We start from the raw sequence: 24,575 nt of genomic DNA on the forward strand, positions 1-24,575 counted from the left end.
ATTTCACAAGCCGCTTTTTATTTTCACACCCGTTTTGTCATGCAGAAATCGTTTCATGCTGTCAGGTATTTGAAGCAAAGCAAGATCTCGTGTTTCGTGTGCTTTTTGTATATAAATTTGCAAAATTTGTGTAGCTTTGGTTAAAATTAAAACACCGTGTTTGAGTAAGAAATAGGATTTGTAGGCTTTGGAAACTCGGAAAGATTTGAGTATCGCTTCTCGGCCTTTTGGCTAAGATCAAAGTGTAGTATCTGTTCTTATCAGCTTAATATCTGATACGTACCCCATGTGGGTACTTCGATATTAAACTGATTTTTGCAACTAGGTGAGATGTTAGGTGCTTGCACCGCTCTTGCCACGAGTTGGCCTGGTATTGCAGTACCTCCAGGATCGGCTCACTCCCCCTGTTTGGGGAGAAAATTAAAATAGAAAAATAGCTTTCCCTTCAATAGCCTGCGAAACAGCCCCAGTAAAATATTCTCTAATGCTTTTCACTGAGCACTACATGTGTACTTTTTCTATATATCTTTCTTATTTAAGGAGTTTGCGTAAATTGTATAGTTTTACTCATTGTTGTAAATCATTCTACTTCTCGTGCATGTAAAATAAGTTGCATTTTCTTTTTTTTCTTTTTTATGTCTGTTCTCTAAAAAGTTCTTTTCTTTTCTTGTAATGTAATATTTTTGTTGTCGCTTGCTTGTATTTATAACAGCACATGTCAGTGTATTAATGTATTCTCGTTCCTAAAAAGAAACTCTATAAATTTTTAGCGTTACGGAAAAACGCGGGGAAAAGAATTACGTCCCCTTCTACTGTTTCAATCATCGTTAATAGCGACGTCGCCTCAGAACGAGGGCAAACGATGGAAACTGCAGTCGGCCGGTAAGTTTTTTCCTCCTTCTGAAATTTATTTAAAAATTGCTGTACCGGTCAATTCCTTTAAAAAATAGAACAGGTGAACTGTTTATGTTTGTGTTAACTAAACGAGACAGTGAAAAGTCCGTGCTGATTGTGAAAAAGCGTTGAATTTATTTTCTGATTAATGAAATTTCCTAGGCTTTAAAAACTGCGTTCGTCGGACCTAGGATGAATCAACATGATCATGTTATTTCGTTCGATTAAGATTAAATACGTATACGTATGTTATACGTTTAAAAATATATTCTGGCGACTTGCCGTATTTCACAAGCCGCTTTTTATTTTCACACCCGTTTTGTCATGCAGAAATCGTTTCATGCTGTCAGGTATTTGAAGCAAAGCAAGATCTCGTGTTTCGTGTGCTTTTTGTATATAAATTTGCAAAATTTGTGTAGCTTTGGTTAAAATTAAAACACCGTGTTTGAGTAAGAAATAGGATTTGTAGGCTTTGGAAACTCGGAAAGATTTGAGTATCGCTTCTCGGCCTTTTGGCTAAGATCAAAGTGTAGTATCTGTTCTTATCAGCTTAATATCTGATACGTACCCCATGTGGGTACTTCGATATTAAACTGATTTTTGCAACTAGGTGAGATGTTAGGTGCTTGCACCGCTCTTGCCACGAGTTGGCCTGGTATTGCAGTACCTCCAGGATCGGCTCACTCCCCCTGTTTGGGGAGAAAATTAAAATAGAAAAATAGCTTTCCCTTCAATAGCCTGCGAAACAGCCCCAGTAAAATATTCTCTAATGCTTTTCACTGAGCACTACATGTGTACTTTTTCTATATATCTTTCTTATTTAAGGAGTTTGCGTAAATTGTATAGTTTTACTCATTGTTGTAAATCATTCTACTTCTCGTGCATGTAAAATAAGTTGCATTTTCTTTTTTTTCTTTTTTATGTCTGTTCTCTAAAAAGTTCTTTTCTTTTCTTGTAATGTAATATTTTTGTTGTCGCTTGCTTGTATTTATAACAGCACATGTCAGTGTATTAATGTATTCTCGTTCCTAAAAAGAAACTCTATAAATTTTTAGCGTTACGGAAAAACGCGGGGAAAAGAATTACGTCCCCTTCTACTGTTTCAATCATCGTTAATAGCGACGTCGCCTCAGAACGAGGGCAAACGATGGAAACTGCAGTCGGCCGGTAAGTTTTTTCCTCCTTCTGAAATTTATTTAAAAATTGCTGTACCGGTCAATTCCTTTAAAAAATAGAACAGGTGAACTGTTTATGTTTGTGTTAACTAAACGAGACAGTGAAAAGTCCGTGCTGATTGTGAAAAAAGCGTTGAATTTATTTTCTGATTAATGAAATTTCCTAGGCTTTAAAAACTGCGTTCGTCGGACCTAGGATGAATCAACATGATCATGTTATTTCGTTCGATTAAGATTAAATACGTATACGTATGTTATACGTTTAAAAATATATTCTGGCGACTTGCCGTATTTCACAAGCCGCTTTTTATTTTCACACCCGTTTTGTCATGCAGAAATCGTTTCATGCTGTCAGGTATTTGAAGCAAAGCAAGATCTCGTGTTTCGTGTGCTTTTTGTATATAAATTTGCAAAATTTGTGTAGCTTTGGTTAAAATTAAAACACCGTGTTTGAGTAAGAAATAGGATTTGTAGGCTTTGGAAACTCGGAAAGATTTGAGTATCGCTTCTCGGCCTTTTGGCAAAGATTAAAGCGAGTGAAAAGTTAAAGTTAAAAGTTAAAGTGTTAAAATGGATTTAGTAGATTATGGATTACTTAGATGCAGTGCGAAGTTTTCGTTTACGGATGGCTCACCAGTTAACACACGTACTTGGATTATCCGTGCATTAAAGAACATTGTTAACCCGGATGATGTGACAGCGATTTTCAAGGTGGATATTGGTGGTGTTTGGTATACAACCTTTACTACTGAAGATATTGCTGATAAAGTGATTAATTCGGACTTTACGTCGTTAGATACCAGAGTTGCAGTAAGCCGTGCAGACACAAGAACAGTGTTATTGAAAGTTTTGTGGCTTCCAGTGTGGTTAAAGCTAACTGCAGTTGAATCGTTTTTAGAACAGTATGGCAAAATAGTTAGTTGTTCACGTGAAACGGAGAAATCCGAAGGAATAACGTTTGCTAATGGGAACATTAAAGTTACATTGGAGATTTCAGAGAAGGATGTACAATCGTTACCATACCGTACTAGTATAGCAGGTAAAGACTGTCTACTTACCGTGGTGGGTAGGGCACCCTTATGCCTGAAGTGTAGAAACCGTTGGACATATTCGTAAGAACTGTCCGTCAGGCAAAAAGGCAACAGTTCCGTTGGAAGCAGTCTCGGTTCCGGAGACTCAAAACAGTGACATTAGTGATGATACACCGGTAGATATGCAGGTTACACAGGATACTTCCCCCGTTACAAAGGATACGACACAGGAGACCGTGGATACGTCACAAGAGACCGTGGATACCGAAAAGTCCTCGTCCGTTTCCAAGTTATGGTCCGATATCGCGACAGATCCGGACGATCTTTCTGGAGAAGGTACAGTACAAAGTTGTTAGTGGTAAAAAGCGAAAAGTGACTGATGTTAAAAGGGAAACATACCAACTGGTTTTACTTAATACATCAGAAGGGAAAGTTATACCGGTATTAGGTCGTGTAAATGACCAGAATAAGTTCGTTTCGTCTATACTCAGTGATACGGAATTACGGGATATAATTGGTAAAGAATCGGACAGGCATAAACATAAACAGTTAATATTAGACAGTTTACAAGCAGATTTTAATATTGTAGTACATGAAAATTATTGTAATTACAAATCAGCACTTTCTGATGGTTTTCTTTAAAGTCTAAAGTAATATGGAATTTGACATGTATTTATTACATGTAGTATTTAAAACAGTTCAGTTTAGAAATTTAAAGGTGAAAGTATTTATCGTAGCATACATGACAATGCATTATGGACTTTAGTGGGTTGTGTATGTACGATATTGATTTTGATGTTAAATGTAATCACTATGTATTGTGTATTTTGATTTTGTTAAAGGTAAACATTATAGGTAAAATTTATCGTATGATGTTTATTTATAGTTAAAGTTAAATATATTACTAGTTTACAAAAACTGGTTTTAGTTATAAAGGTAAATTATTTAAAGGAAAGTTTATATATAGATTTGTAAAAGGAATTCAAAACACTTTGTTGTTTATTTATAAATTGGGGGGTTTTCAGTAATTATTTAGGGGGTTTTGAAAATAGATTTCATGTAAATTTATTTTTGGTAATTTCATTTAAATCTAAAAGTATTTGATTATCATTAATTTCCGGGACTTATTTAATATTGAGTTACAATCGTATTATCTGTGATATATGATTTTAACTATTGATTGTATTCAATATAGTATTTGATATCTATTATTAATAAAATGTTTGAAATATAAAAAAGTATCTGTTCTTATCAGCTTAATATCTGATACGTACCCCATGTGGGTACTTCGATATTAAACTGATTTTTGCAACTAGGTGAGATGTTAGGTGCTTGCACCGCTCTTGCCACGAGTTGGCCTGGTATTGCAGTACCTCCAGGATCGGCTCACTCCCCCTGTTTGGGGAGAAAATTAAAATAGAAAAATAGCTTTCCCTTCAATAGCCTGCGAAACAGCCCCAGTAAAATATTCTCTAATGCTTTTCACTGAGCACTACATGTGTACTTTTTCTATATATCTTTCTTATTTAAGGAGTTTGCGTAAATTGTATAGTTTTTACTCATTGTTGTAAATCATTCTACTTCTCGTGCATGTAAAATAAGTTGCATTTTCTTTTTTTTCTTTTTTATGTCTGTTCTCTAAAAGTTCTTTTCTTTTCTTGTAATGTAATATTTTTGTTGTCGCTTGCTTGTATTTATAACAGCACATGTCAGTGTATTAATGTATTCTCGTTCCTAAAAAGAAACTCTATAAATTTTTAGCGTTACGGAAAAACGCGGGGAAAAGAATTACGTCCCCTTCTACTGTTTCAATCATCGTTAATAGCGACGTCGCCTCAGAACGAGGGCAAACGATGGAAACTGCAGTCGGCCGGTAAGTTTTTTTCCTCCTTCTGAAATTTATTTAAAAATTGCTGTACCGGTCAATTCCTTTAAAAAATAGAACAGGTGAACTGTTTATGTTTGTGTTAACTAAACGAGACAGTGAAAAGTCCGTGCTGATTGTGAAAAAGCGTTGAATTTATTTTCTGATTAATGAAATTTCCTAGGCTTTAAAAACTGCGTTCGTCGGACCTAGGATGAATCAACATGATCATGTTATTTCGTTCGATTAAGATTAAATACGTATACGTATGTTATACGTTTAAAAATATATTCTGGCGACTTGCCGTATTTCACAAGCCGCTTTTTATTTTCACACCCGTTTTGTCATGCAGAAATCGTTTCATGCTGTCAGGTATTTGAAGCAAAGCAAGATCTCGTGTTTCGTGTGCTTTTTGTATATAAATTTGCAAAATTTGTGTAGCTTTGGTTAAAATTAAAACACCGTGTTTGAGTAAGAAATAGGATTTGTAGGCTTTGGAAACTCGGAAAGATTTGAGTATCGCTTCTCGGCCTTTTGGCTAAGATCAAAGTGTAGTATCTGTTCTTATCAGCTTAATATCTGATACGTACCCCATGTGGGTACTTCGATATTAAACTGATTTTTGCAACTAGGTGAGATGTTAGGTGCTTGCACCGCTCTTGCCACGAGTTGGCCTGGTATTGCAGTACCTCCAGGATCGGCTCACTCCCCCTGTTTGGGGAGAAAATTAAAATAGAAAAATAGCTTTCCCTTCAATAGCCTGCGAAACAGCCCAGTAAAATATTCTCTAATGCTTTTCACTGAGCACTACATGTGTACTTTTTCTATATATCTTTCTTATTTAAGGAGTTTGCGTAAATTGTATAGTTTTACTCATTGTTGTAAATCATTCTACTTCTCGTGCATGTAAAATAAGTTGCATTTTCTTTTTTTTCTTTTTTATGTCTGTTCTCTAAAAAGTTCTTTTCTTTTCTTGTAATGTAATATTTTTGTTGTCGCTTGCTTGTATTTATAACAGCACATGTCAGTGTATTAATGTATTCTCGTTCCTAAAAAGAAACTCTATAAATTTTTAGCGTTACGGAAAAACGCGGGGAAAAGAATTACGTCCCCTTCTACTGTTTCAATCATCGTTAATAGCGACGTCGCCTCAGAACGAGGGCAAACGATGGAAACTGCAGTCGGCCGGTAAGTTTTTTCCTCCTTCTGAAATTTATTTAAAAATTGCTGTACCGGTCAATTCCTTTAAAAAATAGAACAGGTGAACTGTTTATGTTTGTGTTAACTAAACGAGACAGTGAAAAGTCCGTGCTGATTGTGAAAAAGCGTTGAATTTATTTTCTGATTAATGAAATTTCCTAGGCTTTAAAAACTGCGTTCGTCGGACCTAGGATGAATCAACATGATCATGTTATTTCGTTCGATTAAGATTAAATACGTATACGTATGTTATACGTTTAAAAATATATTCTGGCGACTTGCCGTATTTCACAAGCCGCTTTTTATTTTCACACCCGTTTTGTCATGCAGAAATCGTTTCATGCTGTCAGGTATTTGAAGCAAAGCAAGATCTCGTGTTTCGTGTGCTTTTTGTATATAAATTTGCAAAATTTGTGTAGCTTTGGTTAAAATTAAAACACCGTGTTTGAGTAAGAAATAGGATTTGTAGGCTTTGGAAACTCGGAAAGATTTGAGTATCGCTTCTCGGCCTTTTGGCTAAGATCAAAGTGTAGTATCTGTTCTTATCAGCTTAATATCTGATACGTACCCCATGTGGGTACTTCGATATTAAACTGATTTTTGCAACTAGGTGAGATGTTAGGTGCTTGCACCGCTCTTGCCACGAGTTGGCCTGGTATTGCAGTACCTCCAGGATCGGCTCACTCCCCCTGTTTGGGGAGAAAATTAAAATAGAAAAATAGCTTTCCCTTCAATAGCCTGCGAAACAGCCCCAGTAAAATATTCTCTAATGCTTTTCACTGAGCACTACATGTGTACTTTTTCTATATATCTTTCTTATTTAAGGAGTTTGCGTAAATTGTATAGTTTTACTCATTGTTGTAAATCATTCTACTTCTCGTGCATGTAAAATAAGTTGCATTTTCTTTTTTTCTTTTTTATGTCTGTTCTCTAAAAAGTTCTTTTCTTTTCTTGTAATGTAATATTTTTGTTGTCGCTTGCTTGTATTTATAACAGCACATGTCAGTGTATTAATGTATTCTCGTTCCTAAAAAGAAACTCTATAAATTTTTAGCGTTACGGAAAAACGCGGGGAAAAGAATTACGTCCCCTTCTACTGTTTCAATCATCGTTAATAGCGACGTCGCCTCAGAACGAGGGCAAACGATGGAAACTGCAGTCGGCCGGTAAGTTTTTTCCTCCTTCTGAAATTTATTTAAAAATTGCTGTACCGGTCAATTCCTTTAAAAAATAGAACAGGTGAACTGTTTATGTTTGTGTTAACTAAACGAGACAGTGAAAAGTCCGTGCTGATTGTGAAAAAGCGTTGAATTTATTTTCTGATTAATGAAATTTCCTAGGCTTTAAAAACTGCGTTCGTCGGACCTAGGATGAATCAACATGATCATGTTATTTCGTTCGATTAAGATTAAATACGTATACGTATGTTATACGTTTAAAAATATATTCTGGCGACTTGCCGTATTTCACAAGCCGCTTTTTATTTTCACACCCGTTTTGTCATGCAGAAATCGTTTCATGCTGTCAGGTATTTGAAGCAAAGCAAGATCTCGTGTTTCGTGTGCTTTTTGTATATAAATTTGCAAAATTTGTGTAGCTTTGGTTAAAATTAAAACACCGTGTTTGAGTAAGAAATAGGATTTGTAGGCTTTGGAAACTCGGAAAGATTTGAGTATCGCTTCTCGGCCTTTTGGCTAAGATCAAAGTGTAGTATCTGTTCTTATCAGCTTAATATCTGATACGTACCCCATGTGGGTACTTCGATATTAAACTGATTTTTGCAACTAGGTGAGATGTTAGGTGCTTGCACCGCTCTTGCCACGAGTTGGCCTGGTATTGCAGTACCTCCAGGATCGGCTCACTCCCCCTGTTTGGGGAGAAAATTAAAATAGAAAAATAGCTTTCCCTTCAATAGCCTGCGAAACAGCCCCAGTAAAATATTCTCTAATGCTTTTCACTGAGCACTACATGTGTACTTTTTCTATATATCTTTCTTATTTAAGGAGTTTGCGTAAATTGTATAGTTTTACTCATTGTTGTAAATCATTCTACTTCTCGTGCATGTAAAATAAGTTGCATTTTCTTTTTTTTCTTTTTTATGTCTGTTCTCTAAAAAGTTCTTTTCTTTTCTTGTAATGTAATATTTTTGTTGTCGCTTGCTTGTATTTATAACAGCACATGTCAGTGTATTAATGTATTCTCGTTCCTAAAAAGAAACTCTATAAATTTTTAGCGTTACGGAAAAACGCGGGGAAAAGAATTACGTCCCCTTCTACTGTTTCAATCATCGTTAATAGCGACGTCGCCTCAGAACGAGGGCAAACGATGGAAACTGCAGTCGGCCGGTAAGTTTTTTCCTCCTTCTGAAATTTATTTAAAAATTGCTGTACCGGTCAATTCCTTTAAAAAATAGAACAGGTGAACTGTTTATGTTTGTGTTAACTAAACGAGACAGTGAAAAGTCCGTGCTGATTGTGAAAAAGCGTTGAATTTATTTTCTGATTAATGAAATTTCCTAGGCTTTAAAAACTGCGTTCGTCGGACCTAGGATGAATCAACATGATCATGTTATTTCGTTCGATTAAGATTAAATACGTATACGTATGTTATACGTTTAAAAATATATTCTGGCGACTTGCCGTATTTCACAAGCCGCTTTTTATTTTCACACCCGTTTTGTCATGCAGAAATCGTTTCATGCTGTCAGGTATTTGAAGCAAAGCAAGATCTCGTGTTTCGTGTGCTTTTTGTATATAAATTTGCAAAATTTGTGTAGCTTTGGTTAAAATTAAAACACCGTGTTTGAGTAAGAAATAGGATTTGTAGGCTTTGGAAACTCGGAAAGATTTGAGTATCGCTTCTCGGCCTTTTGGCTAAGATCAAAGTGTAGTATCTGTTCTTATCAGCTTAATATCTGATACGTACCCCATGTGGGTACTTCGATATTAAACTGATTTTTGCAACTAGGTGAGATGTTAGGTGCTTGCACCGCTCTTGCCACGAGTTGGCCTGGTATTGCAGTACCTCCAGGATCGGCTCACTCCCCCTGTTTGGGGAGAAAATTAAAATAGAAAAATAGCTTTCCCTTCAATAGCCTGCGAAACAGCCCCAGTAAAATATTCTCTAATGCTTTTCACTGAGCACTACATGTGTACTTTTTCTATATATCTTTCTTATTTAAGGAGTTTGCGTAAATTGTATAGTTTTACTCATTGTTGTAAATCATTCTACTTCTCGTGCATGTAAAATAAGTTGCATTTTCTTTTTTTTCTTTTTTATGTCTGTTCTCTAAAAAGTTCTTTTCTTTTCTTGTAATGTAATATTTTTGTTGTCGCTTGCTTGTATTTATAACAGCACATGTCAGTGTATTAATGTATTCTCGTTCCTAAAAAGAAACTCTATAAATTTTTAGCGTTACGGAAAAACGCGGGGAAAAGAATTACGTCCCCTTCTACTGTTTCAATCATCGTTAATAGCGACGTCGCCTCAGAACGAGGGCAAACGATGGAAACTGCAGTCGGCCGGTAAGTTTTTTCCTCCTTCTGAAATTTATTTAAAAATTGCTGTACCGGTCAATTCCTTTAAAAAATAGAACAGGTGAACTGTTTATGTTTGTGTTAACTAAACGAGACAGTGAAAAGTCCGTGCTGATTGTGAAAAAGCGTTGAATTTATTTTCTGATTAATGAAATTTCCTAGGCTTTAAAAACTGCGTTCGTCGGACCTAGGATGAATCAACATGATCATGTTATTTCGTTCGATTAAGATTAAATACGTATACGTATGTTATACGTTTAAAAATATATTCTGGCGACTTGCCGTATTTCACAAGCCGCTTTTTATTTTCACACCCGTTTTGTCATGCAGAAATCGTTTCATGCTGTCAGGTATTTGAAGCAAAGCAAGATCTCGTGTTTCGTGTGCTTTTTGTATATAAATTTGCAAAATTTGTGTAGCTTTGGTTAAAATTAAAACACCGTGTTTGAGTAAGAAATAGGATTTGTAGGCTTTGGAAACTCGGAAAGATTTGAGTATCGCTTCTCGGCCTTTTGGCTAAGATCAAAGTGTAGTATCTGTTCTTATCAGCTTAATATCTGATACGTACCCCATGTGGGTACTTCGATATTAAACTGATTTTTGCAACTAGGTGAGATGTTAGGTGCTTGCACCGCTCTTGCCACGAGTTGGCCTGGTATTGCAGTACCTCCAGGATCGGCTCACTCCCCCTGTTTGGGGAGAAAATTAAAATAGAAAAATAGCTTTCCCTTCAATAGCCTGCGAAACAGCCCCAGTAAAATATTCTCTAATGCTTTTCACTGAGCACTACATGTGTACTTTTTCTATATATCTTTCTTATTTAAGGAGTTTGCGTAAATTGTATAGTTTTACTCATTGTTGTAAATCATTCTACTTCTCGTGCATGTAAAATAAGTTGCATTTTCTTTTTTTTCTTTTTTATGTCTGTTCTCTAAAAAGTTCTTTTCTTTTCTTGTAATGTAATATTTTTGTTGTCGCTTGCTTGTATTTATAACAGCACATGTCAGTGTATTAATGTATTCTCGTTCCTAAAAAGAAACTCTATAAATTTTTAGCGTTACGGAAAAACGCGGGGAAAAGAATTACGTCCCCTTCTACTGTTTCAATCATCGTTAATAGCGACGTCGCCTCAGAACGAGGGCAAACGATGGAAACTGCAGTCGGCCGGTAAGTTTTTTCCTCCTTCTGAAATTTATTTAAAAATTGCTGTACCGGTCAATTCCTTTAAAAAATAGAACAGGTGAACTGTTTATGTTTGTGTTAACTAAACGAGACAGTGAAAAGTCCGTGCTGATTGTGAAAAAGCGTTGAATTTATTTTCTGATTAATGAAATTTCCTAGGCTTTAAAAACTGCGTTCGTCGGACCTAGGATGAATCAACATGATCATGTTATTTCGTTCGATTAAGATTAAATACGTATACGTATGTTATACGTTTAAAAATATATTCTGGCGACTTGCCGTATTTCACAAGCCGCTTTTTATTTTCACACCCGTTTTGTCATGCAGAAATCGTTTCATGCTGTCAGGTATTTGAAGCAAAGCAAGATCTCGTGTTTCGTGTGCTTTTTGTATATAAATTTGCAAAATTTGTGTAGCTTTGGTTAAAATTAAAACACCGTGTTTGAGTAAGAAATAGGATTTGTAGGCTTTGGAAACTCGGAAAGATTTGAGTATCGCTTCTCGGCCTTTTGGCTAAGATCAAAGTGTAGTATCTGTTCTTATCAGCTTAATATCTGATACGTACCCCATGTGGGTACTTCGATATTAAACTGATTTTTGCAACTAGGTGAGATGTTAGGTGCTTGCACCGCTCTTGCCACGAGTTGGCCTGGTATTGCAGTACCTCCAGGATCGGCTCACTCCCCCTGTTTGGGGAGAAAATTAAAATAGAAAAATAGCTTTCCCTTCAATAGCCTGCGAAACAGCCCCAGTAAAATATTCTCTAATGCTTTTCACTGAGCACTACATGTGTACTTTTTCTATATATCTTTCTTATTTAAGGAGTTTGCGTAAATTGTATAGTTTTACTCATTGTTGTAAATCATTCTACTTCTCGTGCATGTAAAATAAGTTGCATTTTCTTTTTTTTCTTTTTTATGTCTGTTCTCTAAAAAGTTCTTTTCTTTTCTTGTAATGTAATATTTTTGTTGTCGCTTGCTTGTATTTATAACAGCACATGTCAGTGTATTAATGTATTCTCGTTCCTAAAAAGAAACTCTATAAATTTTTAGCGTTACGGAAAAACGCGGGGAAAAGAATTACGTCCCCTTCTACTGTTTCAATCATCGTTAATAGCGACGTCGCCTCAGAACGAGGGCAAACGATGGAAACTGCAGTCGGCCGGTAAGTTTTTTCCTCCTTCTGAAATTTATTTAAAAATTGCTGTACCGGTCAATTCCTTTAAAAAATAGAACAGGTGAACTGTTTATGTTTGTGTTAACTAAACGAGACAGTGAAAAGTCCGTGCTGATTGTGAAAAAGCGTTGAATTTATTTTCTGATTAATGAAATTTCCTAGGCTTTAAAAACTGCGTTCGTCGGACCTAGGATGAATCAACATGATCATGTTATTTCGTTCGATTAAGATTAAATACGTATACGTATGTTATACGTTTAAAAATATATTCTGGCGACTTGCCGTATTTCACAAGCCGCTTTTTATTTTCACACCCGTTTTGTCATGCAGAAATCGTTTCATGCTGTCAGGTATTTGAAGCAAAGCAAGATCTCGTGTTTCGTGTGCTTTTTGTATATAAATTTGCAAAATTTGTGTAGCTTTGGTTAAAATTAAAACACCGTGTTTGAGTAAGAAATAGGATTTGTAGGCTTTGGAAACTCGGAAAGATTTGAGTATCGCTTCTCGGCCTTTTGGCTAAGATGAAAGTGTAGTATCTGTTCTTATCAGCTTAATATGTGATACGTACCCCATGTGGGTACTTCGATATTAAACTGATTTTTGCAACTAGGTGAGATGTTAGGTGCTTGCACCGCTCTTGCCACGAGTTGGCCTGGTATTGCAGTACCTCCAGGATCGGCTCACTCCCCCTGTTTGGGGAGAAAATTAAAATAGAAAAATAGCTTTCCCTTCAATAGCCTGCGAAACAGCCCCAGTAAAATATTCTCTAATGCTTTTCACTGAGCACTACATGTGTACTTTTTCTATATATCTTTCTTATTTAAGGAGTTTGCGTAAATTGTATAGTTTTACTCATTGTTGTAAATCATTCTACTTCTCGTGCATGTAAAATAAGTTGCATTTTCTTTTTTTTCTTTTTTATGTCTGTTCTCTAAAAAGTTCTTTTCTTTTCTTGTAATGTAATATTTTTGTTGTCGCTTGCTTGTATTTATAACAGCACATGTCAGTGTATTAATGTATTCTCGTTCCTAAAAAGAAACTCTATAAATTTTTAGCGTTACGGAAAAACGCGGGGAAAAGAATTACGTCCCCTTCTACTGTTTCAATCATCGTTAATAGCGACGTCGCCTCAGAACGAGGGCAAACGATGGAAACTGCAGTCGGCCGGTAAGTTTTTTCCTCCTTCTGAAATTTATTTAAAAATTGCTGTACCGGTCAATTCCTTTAAAAAATAGAACAGGTGAACTGTTTATGTTTGTGTTAACTAAACGAGACAGTGAAAAGTCCGTGCTGATTGTGAAAAAGCGTTGAATTTATTTTCTGATTAATGAAATTTCCTAGGCTTTAAAAACTGCGTTCGTCGGACCTAGGATGAATCAACATGATCATGTTATTTCGTTCGATTAAGATTAAATACGTATACGTATGTTATACGTTTAAAAATATATTCTGGCGACTTGCCGTATTTCACAAGCCGCTTTTTATTTTCACACCCGTTTTGTCATGCAGAAATCGTTTCATGCTGTCAGGTATTTGAAGCAAAGCAAGATCTCGTGTTTCGTGTGCTTTTTGTATATAAATTTGCAAAATTTGTGTAGCTTTGGTTAAAATTAAAACACCGTGTTTGAGTAAGAAATAGGATTTGTAGGCTTTGGAAACTCGGAAAGATTTGAGTATCGCTTCTCGGCCTTTTGGCTAAGATCAAAGTGTAGTATCTGTTCTTATCAGCTTAATATCTGATACGTACCCCATGTGGGTACTTCGATATTAAACTGATTTTTGCAACTAGGTGAGATGTTAGGTGCTTGCACCGCTCTTGCCACGAGTTGGCCTGGTATTGCAGTACCTCCAGGATCGGCTCACTCCCCCTGTTTGGGGAGAAAATTAAAATAGAAAAATAGCTTTCCCTTCAATAGCCTGCGAAACAGCCCCAGTAAAATATTCTCTAATGCTTTTCACTGAGCACTACATGTGTACTTTTTCTATATATCTTTCTTATTTAAGGAGTTTGCGTAAATTGTATAGTTTTACTCATTGTTGTAAATCATTCTACTTCTCGTGCATGTAAAATAAGTTGCATTTTCTTTTTTTTCTTTTTTATGTCTGTTCTCTAAAAAGTTCTTTTCTTTTCTTGTAATGTAATATTTTTGTTGTCGCTTGCTTGTATTTATAACAGCACATGTCAGTGTATTAATGTATTCTCGTTCCTAAAAAGAAACTCTATAAATTTTTAGCGTTACGGAAAAACGCGGGGAAAAGAATTACGTCCCCTTCTACTGTTTCAATCATCGTTAATAGCGACGTCGCCTCAGAACGAGGGCAAACGATGGAAACTGCAGTCGGCCGGTAAGTTTTTTCCTCCTTCTGAAATTTATTTAAAAATTGCTGTACCGGTCAATTCCTTTAAAAAATAGAACAGGTGAACTGTTTATGTTTGTGTTAACTAAACGAGACAGTGAAAAGTCCGTGCTGATTGTGAAAAAGCGTTGAATTTATTTTCTGATTAATGAAATTTCCTAGGCTTTAAAAACTGCGTTCGTCGGACCTAGGATGAATCAACATGATCATGTTATTTCGTTCGATTAAGATTAAATACGTATACGTATGTTATACGTTTAAAAATATATTCTGGCGACTTGCCGTATTTCACAAGCCGCTTTTTATTTTCACACCCGTTTTGTCATGCAGAAATCGTTTCATGCTGTCAGGTATTTGAAGCAAAGCAAGATCTCGTGTTTCGTGTGCTTTTTGTATATAAATTTGCAAAATTTGTGTAGCTTTGGTTAAAATTAAAACACCGTGTTTGAGTAAGAAATAGGATTTGTAGGCTTTGGAAACTCGGAAAGATTTGAGTATCGCTTCTCGGCCTTTTGGCTAAGATCAAAGTGTAGTATCTGTTCTTATCAGCTTAATATCTGATACGTACCCCATGTGGGTACTTCGATATTAAACTGATTTTTGCAACTAGGTGAGATGTTAGGTGCTTGCACCGCTCTTGCCACGAGTTGGCCTGGTATTGCAGTACCTCCAGGATCGGCTCACTCCCCCTGTTTGGGGAGAAAATTAAAATAGAAAAATAGCTTTCCCTTCAATAGCCTGCGAAACAGCCCCAGTAAAATATTCTCTAATGCTTTTCACTGAGCACTACATGTGTACTTTTTCTATATATCTTTCTTATTTAAGGAGTTTGCGTAAATTGTATAGTTTTACTCATTGTTGTAAATCATTCTACTTCTCGTGCATGTAAAATAAGTTGCATTTTCTTTTTTTTCTTTTTTATGTCTGTTCTCTAAAAAGTTCTTTTCTTTTCTTGTAATGTAATATTTTTGTTGTCGCTTGCTTGTATTTATAACAGCACATGTCAGTGTATTAATGTATTCTCGTTCCTAAAAAGAAACTCTATAAATTTTTAGCGTTACGGAAAAACGCGGGGAAAAGAATTACGTCCCCTTCTACTGTTTCAATCATCGTTAATAGCGACGTCGCCTCAGAACGAGGGCAAACGATGGAAACTGCAGTCGGCCGGTAAGTTTTTTCCTCCTTCTGAAATTTATTTAAAAATTGCTGTACCGGTCAATTCCTTTAAAAAATAGAACAGGTGAACTGTTTATGTTTGTGTTAACTAAACGAGACAGTGAAAAGTCCGTGCTGATTGTGAAAAAGCGTTGAATTTATTTTCTGATTAATGAAATTTCCTAGGCTTTAAAAACTGCGTTCGTCGGACCTAGGATGAATCAACATGATCATGTTATTTCGTTCGATTAAGATTAAATACGTATACGTATGTTATACGTTTAAAAATATATTCTGGCGACTTGCCGTATTTCACAAGCCGCTTTTTATTTTCACACCCGTTTTGTCATGCAGAAATCGTTTCATGCTGTCAGGTATTTGAAGCAAAGCAAGATCTCGTGTTTCGTGTGCTTTTTGTATATAAATTTGCAAAATTTGTGTAGCTTTGGTTAAAATTAAAACACCGTGTTTGAGTAAGAAATAGGATTTGTAGGCTTTGGAAACTCGGAAAGATTTGAGTATCGCTTCTCGGCCTTTTGGCTAAGATCAAAGTGTAGTATCTGTTCTTATCAGCTTAATATCTGATACGTACCCCATGTGGGTACTTCGATATTAAACTGATTTTTGCAACTAGGTGAGATGTTAGGTGCTTGCACCGCTCTTGCCACGAGTTGGCCTGGTATTGCAGTACCTCCAGGATCGGCTCACTCCCCCTGTTTGGGGAGAAAATTAAAATAGAAAAATAGCTTTCCCTTCAATAGCCTGCGAAACAGCCCCAGTAAAATATTCTCTAATGCTTTTCACTGAGCACTACATGTGTACTTTTTCTATATATCTTTCTTATTTAAGGAGTTTGCGTAAATTGTATAGTTTTACTCATTGTTGTAAATCATTCTACTTCTCGTGCATGTAAAATAAGTTGCATTTTCTTTTTTTTCTTTTTTATGTCTGTTCTCTAAAAAGTTCTTTTCTTTTCTTGTAATGTAATATTTTTGTTGTCGCTTGCTTGTATTTATAACAGCACATGTCAGTGTATTAATGTATTCTCGTTCCTAAAAAGAAACTCTATAAATTTTTAGCGTTACGGAAAAACGCGGGGAAAAGAATTACGTCCCCTTCTACTGTTTCAATCATCGTTAATAGCGACGTCGCCTCAGAACGAGGGCAAACGATGGAAACTGCAGTCGGCCGGTAAGTTTTTTCCTCCTTCTGAAATTTATTTAAAAATTGCTGTACCGGTCAATTCCTTTAAAAAATAGAACAGGTGAACTGTTTATGTTTGTGTTAACTAAACGAGACAGTGAAAAGTCCGTGCTGATTGTGAAAAAGCGTTGAATTTATTTTCTGATTAATGAAATTTCCTAGGCTTTAAAAACTGCGTTCGTCGGACCTAGGATGAATCAACATGATCATGTTATTTCGTTCGATTAAGATTAAATACGTATACGTATGTTATACGTTTAAAAATATATTCTGGCGACTTGCCGTATTTCACAAGCCGCTTTTTATTTTCACACCCGTTTTGTCATGCAGAAATCGTTTCATGCTGTCAGGTATTTGAAGCAAAGCAAGATCTCGTGTTTCGTGTGCTTTTTGTATATAAATTTGCAAAATTTGTGTAGCTTTGGTTAAAATTAAAACACCGTGTTTGAGTAAGAAATAGGATTTGTAGGCTTTGGAAACTCGGAAAGATTTGAGTATCGCTTCTCGGCCTTTTGGCTAAGATCAAAGTGTAGTATCTGTTCTTATCAGCTTAATATCTGATACGTACCCCATGTGGGTACTTCGATATTAAACTGATTTTTGCAACTAGGTGAGATGTTAGGTGCTTGCACCGCTCTTGCCACGAGTTGGCCTGGTATTGCAGTACCTCCAGGATCGGCTCACTCCCCCTGTTTGGGGAGAAAATTAAAATAGAAAAATAGCTTTCCCTTCAATAGCCTGCGAAACAGCCCCAGTAAAATATTCTCTAATGCTTTTCACTGAGCACTACATGTGTACTTTTTCTATATATCTTTCTTATTTAAGGAGTTTGCGTAAATTGTATAGTTTTACTCATTGTTGTAAATCATTCTACTTCTCGTGCATGTAAAATAAGTTGCATTTTCTTTTTTTTCTTTTTTATGTCTGTTCTCTAAAAAGTTCTTTTCTTTTCTTGTAATGTAATATTTTTGTTGTCGCTTGCTTGTATTTATAACAGCACATGTCAGTGTATTAATGTATTCTCGTTCCTAAAAAGAAACTCTATAAATTTTTAGCGTTACGGAAAAACGCGGGGAAAAGAATTACGTCCCCTTCTACTGTTTCAATCATCGTTAATAGCGACGTCGCCTCAGAACGAGGGCAAACGATGGAAACTGCAGTCGGCCGGTAAGTTTTTTCCTCCTTCTGAAATTTATTTAAAAATTGCTGTACCGGTCAATTCCTTTAAAAAATAGAACAGGTGAACTGTTTATGTTTGTGTTAACTAAACGAGACAGTGAAAAGTCCGTGCTGATTGTGAAAAAGCGTTGAATTTATTTTCTGATTAATGAAATTTCCTAGGCTTTAAAAACTGCGTTCGTCGGACCTAGGATGAATCAACATGATCATGTTATTTCGTTCGATTAAGATTAAATACGTATACGTATGTTATACGTTTAAAAATATATTCTGGCGACTTGCCGTATTTCACAAGCCGCTTTTTATTTTCACACCCGTTTTGTCATGCAGAAATCGTTTCATGCTGTCAGGTATTTGAAGCAAAGCAAGATCTCGTGTTTCGTGTGCTTTTTGTATATAAATTTGCAAAATTTGTGTAGCTTTGGTTAAAATTAAAACACCGTGTTTGAGTAAGAAATAGGATTTGTAGGCTTTGGAAACTCGGAAAGATTTGAGTATCGCTTCTCGGCCTTTTGGCTAAGATCAAAGTGTAGTATCTGTTCTTATCAGCTTAATATCTGATACGTACCCCATGTGGGTACTTCGATATTAAACTGATTTTTGCAACTAGGTGAGATGTTAGGTGCTTGCACCGCTCTTGCCACGAGTTGGCCTGGTATTGCAGTACCTCCAGGATCGGCTCACTCCCCCTGTTTGGGGAGAAAATTAAAATAGAAAAATAGCTTTCCCTTCAATAGCCTGCGAAACAGCCCCAGTAAAATATTCTCTAATGCTTTTCACTGAGCACTACATGTGTACTTTTTCTATATATCTTTCTTATTTAAGGAGTTTGCGTAAATTGTATAGTTTTACTCATTGTTGTAAATCATTCTACTTCTCGTGCATGTAAAATAAGTTGCATTTTCTTTTTTTTCTTTTTTATGTCTGTTCTCTAAAAAGTTCTTTTCTTTTCTTGTAATGTAATATTTTTGTTGTCGCTTGCTTGTATTTATAACAGCACATGTCAGTGTATTAATGTATTCTCGTTCCTAAAAAGAAACTCTATAAATTTTTAGCGTTACGGAAAAACGCGGGGAAAAGAATTACGTCCCCTTCTACTGTTTCAATCATCGTTAATAGCGACGTCGCCTCAGAACGAGGGCAAACGATGGAAACTGCAGTCGGCCGGTAAGTTTTTTCCTCCTTCTGAAATTTATTTAAAAATTGCTGTACCGGTCAATTCCTTTAAAAAATAGAACAGGTGAACTGTTTATGTTTGTGTTAACTAAACGAGACAGTGAAAAGTCCGTGCTGATTGTGAAAAAGCGTTGAATTTATTTTCTGATTAATGAAATTTCCTAGGCTTTAAAAACTGCGTTCGTCGGACCTAGGATGAATCAACATGATCATGTTATTTCGTTCGATTAAGATTAAATACGTATACGTATGTTATACGTTTAAAAATATATTCTGGCGACTTGCCGTATTTCACAAGCCGCTTTTTATTTTCACACCCGTTTTGTCATGCAGAAATCGTTTCATGCTGTCAGGTATTTGAAGCAAAGCAAGATCTCGTGTTTCGTGTGCTTTTTGTATATAAATTTGCAAAATTTGTGTAGCTTTGGTTAAAATTAAAACACCGTGTTTGAGTAAGAAATAGGATTTGTAGGCTTTGGAAACTCGGAAAGATTTGAGTATCGCTTCTCGGCCTTTTGGCTAAGATCAAAGTGTAGTATCTGTTCTTATCAGCTTAATATCTGATACGTACCCCATGTGGGTACTTCGATATTAAACTGATTTTTGCAACTAGGTGAGATGTTAGGTGCTTGCACCGCTCTTGCCACGAGTTGGCCTGGTATTGCAGTACCTCCAGGATCGGCTCACTCCCCCTGTTTGGGGAGAAAATTAAAATAGAAAAATAGCTTTCCCTTCAATAGCCTGCGAAACAGCCCCAGTAAAATATTCTCTAATGCTTTTCACTGAGCACTACATGTGTACTTTTTCTATATATCTTTCTTATTTAAGGAGTTTGCGTAAATTGTATAGTTTTACTCATTGTTGTAAATCATTCTACTTCTCGTGCATGTAAAATAAGTTGCATTTTCTTTTTTTTCTTTTTTATGTCTGTTCTCTAAAAAGTTCTTTTCTTTTCTTGTAATGTAATATTTTTGTTGTCGCTTGCTTGTATTTATAACAGCACATGTCAGTGTATTAATGTATTCTCGTTCCTAAAAAGAAACTCTATAAATTTTTAGCGTTACGGAAAAACGCGGGGAAAAGAATTACGTCCCCTTCTACTGTTTCAATCATCGTTAATAGCGACGTCGCCTCAGAACGAGGGCAAACGATGGAAACTGCAGTCGGCCGGTAAGTTTTTTCCTCCTTCTGAAATTTATTTAAAAATTGCTGTACCGGTCAATTCCTTTAAAAAATAGAACAGGTGAACTGTTTATGTTTGTGTTAACTAAACGAGACAGTGAAAAGTCCGTGCTGATTGTGAAAAAGCGTTGAATTTATTTTCTGATTAATGAAATTTCCTAGGCTTTAAAAACTGCGTTCGTCGGACCTAGGATGAATCAACATGATCATGTTATTTCGTTCGATTAAGATTAAATACGTATACGTATGTTATACGTTTAAAAATATATTCTGGCGACTTGCCGTATTTCACAAGCCGCTTTTTATTTTCACACCCGTTTTGTCATGCAGAAATCGTTTCATGCTGTCAGGTATTTGAAGCAAAGCAAGATCTCGTGTTTCGTGTGCTTTTTGTATATAAATTTGCAAAATTTGTGTAGCTTTGGTTAAAATTAAAACACCGTGTTTGAGTAAGAAATAGGATTTGTAGGCTTTGGAAACTCGGAAAGATTTGAGTATCGCTTCTCGGCCTTTTGGCTAAGATCAAAGTGTAGTATCTGTTCTTATCAGCTTAATATCTGATACGTACCCCATGTGGGTACTTCGATATTAAACTGATTTTTGCAACTAGGTGAGATGTTAGGTGCTTGCACCGCTCTTGCCACGAGTTGGCCTGGTATTGCAGTACCTCCAGGATCGGCTCACTCCCCCTGTTTGGGGAGAAAATTAAAATAGAAAAATAGCTTTCCCTTCAATAGCCTGCGAAACAGCCCCAGTAAAATATTCTCTAATGCTTTTCACTGAGCACTACATGTGTACTTTTTCTATATATCTTTCTTATTTAAGGAGTTTGCGTAAATTGTATAGTTTTACTCATTGTTGTAAATCATTCTACTTCTCGTGCATGTAAAATAAGTTGCATTTTCTTTTTTTTCTTTTTTATGTCTGTTCTCTAAAAAGTTCTTTTCTTTTCTTGTAATGTAATATTTTTGTTGTCGCTTGCTTGTATTTATAACAGCACATGTCAGTGTATTAATGTATTCTCGTTCCTAAAAAGAAACTCTATAAATTTTTAGCGTTACGGAAAAACGCGGGGAAAAGAATTACGTCCCCTTCTACTGTTTCAATCATCGTTAATAGCGACGTCGCCTCAGAACGAGGGCAAACGATGGAAACTGCAGTCGGCCGGTAAGTTTTTTCCTCCTTCTGAAATTTATTTAAAAATTGCTGTACCGGTCAATTCCTTTAAAAAATAGAACAGGTGAACTGTTTATGTTTGTGTTAACTAAACGAGACAGTGAAAAGTCCGTGCTGATTGTGAAAAAGCGTTGAATTTATTTTCTGATTAATGAAATTTCCTAGGCTTTAAAAACTGCGTTCGTCGGACCTAGGATGAATCAACATGATCATGTTATTTCGTTCGATTAAGATTAAATACGTATACGTATGTTATACGTTTAAAAATATATTCTGGCGACTTGCCGTATTTCACAAGCCGCTTTTTATTTTCACACCCGTTTTGTCATGCAGAAATCGTTTCATGCTGTCAGGTATTTGAAGCAAAGCAAGATCTCGTGTTTCGTGTGCTTTTTGTATATAAATTTGCAAAATTTGTGTAGCTTTGGTTAAAATTAAAACACCGTGTTTGAGTAAGAAATAGGATTTGTAGGCTTTGGAAACTCGGAAAGATTTGAGTATCGCTTCTCGGCCTTTTGGCTAAGATCAAAGTGTAGTATCTGTTCTTATCAGCTTAATATCTGATACGTACCCCATGTGGGTACTTCGATATTAAACTGATTTTTGCAACTAGGTGAGATGTTAGGTGCTTGCACCGCTCTTGCCACGAGTTGGCCTGGTATTGCAGTACCTCCAGGATCGGCTCACTCCCCCTGTTTGGGGAGAAAATTAAAATAGAAAAATAGCTTTCCCTTCAATAGCCTGCGAAACAGCCCCAGTAAAATATTCTCTAATGCTTTTCACTGAGCACTACATGTGTACTTTTTCTATATATCTTTCTTATTTAAGGAGTTTGCGTAAATTGTATAGTTTTACTCATTGTTGTAAATCATTCTACTTCTCGTGCATGTAAAATAAGTTGCATTTTCTTTTTTTTCTTTTTTATGTCTGTTCTCTAAAAAGTTCTTTTCTTTTCTTGTAATGTAATATTTTTGTTGTCGCTTGCTTGTATTTATAACAGCACATGTCAGTGTATTAATGTATTCTCGTTCCTAAAAAGAAACTCTATAAATTTTTAGCGTTACGGAAAAACGCGGGGAAAAGAATTACGTCCCCTTCTACTGTTTCAATCATCGTTAATAGCGACGTCGCCTCAGAACGAGGGCAAACGATGGAAACTGCAGTCGGCCGGTAAGTTTTTTCCTCCTTCTGAAATTTATTTAAAAATTGCTGTACCGGTCAATTCCTTTAAAAAATAGAACAGGTGAACTGTTTATGTTTGTGTTAACTAAACGAGACAGTGAAAAGTCCGTGCTGATTGTGAAAAAGCGTTGAATTTATTTTCTGATTAATGAAATTTCCTAGGCTTTAAAAACTGCGTTCGTCGGACCTAGGATGAATCAACATGATCATGTTATTTCGTTCGATTAAGATTAAATACGTATACGTATGTTATACGTTTAAAAATATATTCTGGCGACTTGCCGTATTTCACAAGCCGCTTTTTATTTTCACACCCGTTTTGTCATGCAGAAATCGTTTCATGCTGTCAGGTATTTGAAGCAAAGCAAGATCTCGTGTTTCGTGTGCTTTTTGTATATAAATTTGCAAAATTTGTGTAGCTTTGGTTAAAATTAAAACACCGTGTTTGAGTAAGAAATAGGATTTGTAGGCTTTGGAAACTCGGAAAGATTTGAGTATCGCTTCTCGGCCTTTTGGCTAAGATCAAAGTGTAGTATCTGTTCTTATCAGCTTAATATCTGATACGTACCCCATGTGGGTACTTCGATATTAAACTGATTTTTGCAACTAGGTGAGATGTTAGGTGCTTGCACCGCTCTTGCCACGAGTTGGCCTGGTATTGCAGTACCTCCAGGATCGGCTCACTCCCCCTGTTTGGGGAGAAAATTAAAATAGAAAAATAGCTTTCCCTTCAATAGCCTGCGAAACAGCCCCAGTAAAATATTCTCTAATGCTTTTCACTGAGCACTACATGTGTACTTTTTCTATATATCTTTCTTATTTAAGGAGTTTGCGTAAATTGTATAGTTTTACTCATTGTTGTAAATCATTCTACTTCTCGTGCATGTAAAATAAGTTGCATTTTCTTTTTTTTCTTTTTTATGTCTGTTCTCTAAAAAGTTCTTTTCTTTTCTTGTAATGTAATATTTTTGTTGTCGCTTGCTTGTATTTATAACAGCACATGTCAGTGTATTAATGTATTCTCGTTCCTAAAAAGAAACTCTATAAATTTTTAGCGTTACGGAAAAACGCGGGGAAAAGAATTACGTCCCCTTCTACTGTTTCAATCATCGTTAATAGCGACGTCGCCTCAGAACGAGGGCAAACGATGGAAACTGCAGTCGGCCGGTAAGTTTTTTCCTCCTTCTGAAATTTATTTAAAAATTGCTGTACCGGTCAATTCCTTTAAAAAATAGAACAGGTGAACTGTTTATGTTTGTGTTAACTAAACGAGACAGTGAAAAGTCCGTGCTGATTGTGAAAAAGCGTTGAATTTATTTTCTGATTAATGAAATTTCCTAGGCTTTAAAAACTGCGTTCGTCGGACCTAGGATGAATCAACATGATCATGTTATTTCGTTCGATTAAGATTAAATACGTATACGTATGTTATACGTTTAAAAATATATTCTGGCGACTTGCCGTATTTCACAAGCCGCTTTTTATTTTCACACCCGTTTTGTCATGCAGAAATCGTTTCATGCTGTCAGGTATTTGAAGCAAAGCAAGATCTCGTGTTTCGTGTGCTTTTTGTATATAAATTTGCAAAATTTGTGTAGCTTTGGTTAAAATTAAAACACCGTGTTTGAGTAAGAAATAGGATTTGTAGGCTTTGGAAACTCGGAAAGATTTGAGTATCGCTTCTCGGCCTTTTGGCTAAGATCAAAGTGTAGTATCTGTTCTTATCAGCTTAATATCTGATACGTACCCCATGTGGGTACTTCGATATTAAACTGATTTTTGCAACTAGGTGAGATGTTAGGTGCTTGCACCGCTCTTGCCACGAGTTGGCCTGGTATTGCAGTACCTCCAGGATCGGCTCACTCCCCCTGTTTGGGGAGAAAATTAAAATAGAAAAATAGCTTTC

At 35.9% G+C, this 24,575-nt stretch overlaps 20 non-coding genes across 20 annotated transcripts; all 20 read left to right on the forward strand.

Moving 5' to 3' along the window:
* Positions 1–211: 211 nt before the first annotated feature.
* On the forward strand, positions 212–404 carry LOC139505413 (U2 spliceosomal RNA). Its single transcript, XR_011659726.1, has one exon. It is a non-coding gene; the product is annotated as a U2 spliceosomal RNA (small nuclear RNA).
* Positions 405–1,390: 986 nt separating this feature from the next.
* LOC139505425 (U2 spliceosomal RNA) lies at positions 1,391–1,583 on the forward strand. Its single transcript, XR_011659737.1, has one exon. It is a non-coding gene; the product is annotated as a U2 spliceosomal RNA (small nuclear RNA).
* A 2,720-nt stretch (positions 1,584–4,303) lies between these two features.
* On the forward strand, positions 4,304–4,495 carry LOC139505431 (U2 spliceosomal RNA). The gene has a single exon (XR_011659742.1). It is a non-coding gene; the product is annotated as a U2 spliceosomal RNA (small nuclear RNA).
* Positions 4,496–5,482: 987 nt separating this feature from the next.
* Positions 5,483–5,675, forward strand: LOC139505432 (U2 spliceosomal RNA). The gene has a single exon (XR_011659743.1). It is a non-coding gene; the product is annotated as a U2 spliceosomal RNA (small nuclear RNA).
* A 985-nt stretch (positions 5,676–6,660) lies between these two features.
* Positions 6,661–6,853, forward strand: LOC139505433 (U2 spliceosomal RNA). The gene has a single exon (XR_011659744.1). It is a non-coding gene; the product is annotated as a U2 spliceosomal RNA (small nuclear RNA).
* Positions 6,854–7,838: 985 nt separating this feature from the next.
* LOC139505434 (U2 spliceosomal RNA) lies at positions 7,839–8,031 on the forward strand. Its single transcript, XR_011659745.1, has one exon. It is a non-coding gene; the product is annotated as a U2 spliceosomal RNA (small nuclear RNA).
* Positions 8,032–9,017: 986 nt separating this feature from the next.
* Positions 9,018–9,210, forward strand: LOC139505414 (U2 spliceosomal RNA). Its single transcript, XR_011659727.1, has one exon. It is a non-coding gene; the product is annotated as a U2 spliceosomal RNA (small nuclear RNA).
* A 986-nt stretch (positions 9,211–10,196) lies between these two features.
* On the forward strand, positions 10,197–10,389 carry LOC139505415 (U2 spliceosomal RNA). Its single transcript, XR_011659728.1, has one exon. It is a non-coding gene; the product is annotated as a U2 spliceosomal RNA (small nuclear RNA).
* A 986-nt stretch (positions 10,390–11,375) lies between these two features.
* On the forward strand, positions 11,376–11,568 carry LOC139505416 (U2 spliceosomal RNA). The gene has a single exon (XR_011659729.1). It is a non-coding gene; the product is annotated as a U2 spliceosomal RNA (small nuclear RNA).
* Positions 11,569–12,554: 986 nt separating this feature from the next.
* LOC139505429 (U2 spliceosomal RNA) lies at positions 12,555–12,747 on the forward strand. Its single transcript, XR_011659741.1, has one exon. It is a non-coding gene; the product is annotated as a U2 spliceosomal RNA (small nuclear RNA).
* Positions 12,748–13,733: 986 nt separating this feature from the next.
* On the forward strand, positions 13,734–13,926 carry LOC139505417 (U2 spliceosomal RNA). The gene has a single exon (XR_011659730.1). It is a non-coding gene; the product is annotated as a U2 spliceosomal RNA (small nuclear RNA).
* A 986-nt stretch (positions 13,927–14,912) lies between these two features.
* LOC139505418 (U2 spliceosomal RNA) lies at positions 14,913–15,105 on the forward strand. Its single transcript, XR_011659731.1, has one exon. It is a non-coding gene; the product is annotated as a U2 spliceosomal RNA (small nuclear RNA).
* Positions 15,106–16,091: 986 nt separating this feature from the next.
* LOC139505420 (U2 spliceosomal RNA) lies at positions 16,092–16,284 on the forward strand. The gene has a single exon (XR_011659732.1). It is a non-coding gene; the product is annotated as a U2 spliceosomal RNA (small nuclear RNA).
* Positions 16,285–17,270: 986 nt separating this feature from the next.
* On the forward strand, positions 17,271–17,463 carry LOC139505421 (U2 spliceosomal RNA). Its single transcript, XR_011659733.1, has one exon. It is a non-coding gene; the product is annotated as a U2 spliceosomal RNA (small nuclear RNA).
* A 986-nt stretch (positions 17,464–18,449) lies between these two features.
* Positions 18,450–18,642, forward strand: LOC139505422 (U2 spliceosomal RNA). The gene has a single exon (XR_011659734.1). It is a non-coding gene; the product is annotated as a U2 spliceosomal RNA (small nuclear RNA).
* Positions 18,643–19,628: 986 nt separating this feature from the next.
* Positions 19,629–19,821, forward strand: LOC139505423 (U2 spliceosomal RNA). The gene has a single exon (XR_011659735.1). It is a non-coding gene; the product is annotated as a U2 spliceosomal RNA (small nuclear RNA).
* Positions 19,822–20,807: 986 nt separating this feature from the next.
* On the forward strand, positions 20,808–21,000 carry LOC139505424 (U2 spliceosomal RNA). Its single transcript, XR_011659736.1, has one exon. It is a non-coding gene; the product is annotated as a U2 spliceosomal RNA (small nuclear RNA).
* Positions 21,001–21,986: 986 nt separating this feature from the next.
* Positions 21,987–22,179, forward strand: LOC139505426 (U2 spliceosomal RNA). Its single transcript, XR_011659738.1, has one exon. It is a non-coding gene; the product is annotated as a U2 spliceosomal RNA (small nuclear RNA).
* Positions 22,180–23,165: 986 nt separating this feature from the next.
* On the forward strand, positions 23,166–23,358 carry LOC139505427 (U2 spliceosomal RNA). The gene has a single exon (XR_011659739.1). It is a non-coding gene; the product is annotated as a U2 spliceosomal RNA (small nuclear RNA).
* A 986-nt stretch (positions 23,359–24,344) lies between these two features.
* LOC139505428 (U2 spliceosomal RNA) lies at positions 24,345–24,537 on the forward strand. Its single transcript, XR_011659740.1, has one exon. It is a non-coding gene; the product is annotated as a U2 spliceosomal RNA (small nuclear RNA).
* The last annotated feature ends 38 nt before the right edge of the window (positions 24,538–24,575 follow it).

The sequence above is a fragment of the Mytilus edulis genome, unplaced genomic scaffold, assembly GCF_963676685.1.
Source record: "Mytilus edulis unplaced genomic scaffold, xbMytEdul2.2 SCAFFOLD_1440, whole genome shotgun sequence".
Classification (NCBI taxonomy): domain Eukaryota; kingdom Metazoa; phylum Mollusca; class Bivalvia; order Mytilida; family Mytilidae; genus Mytilus; species Mytilus edulis.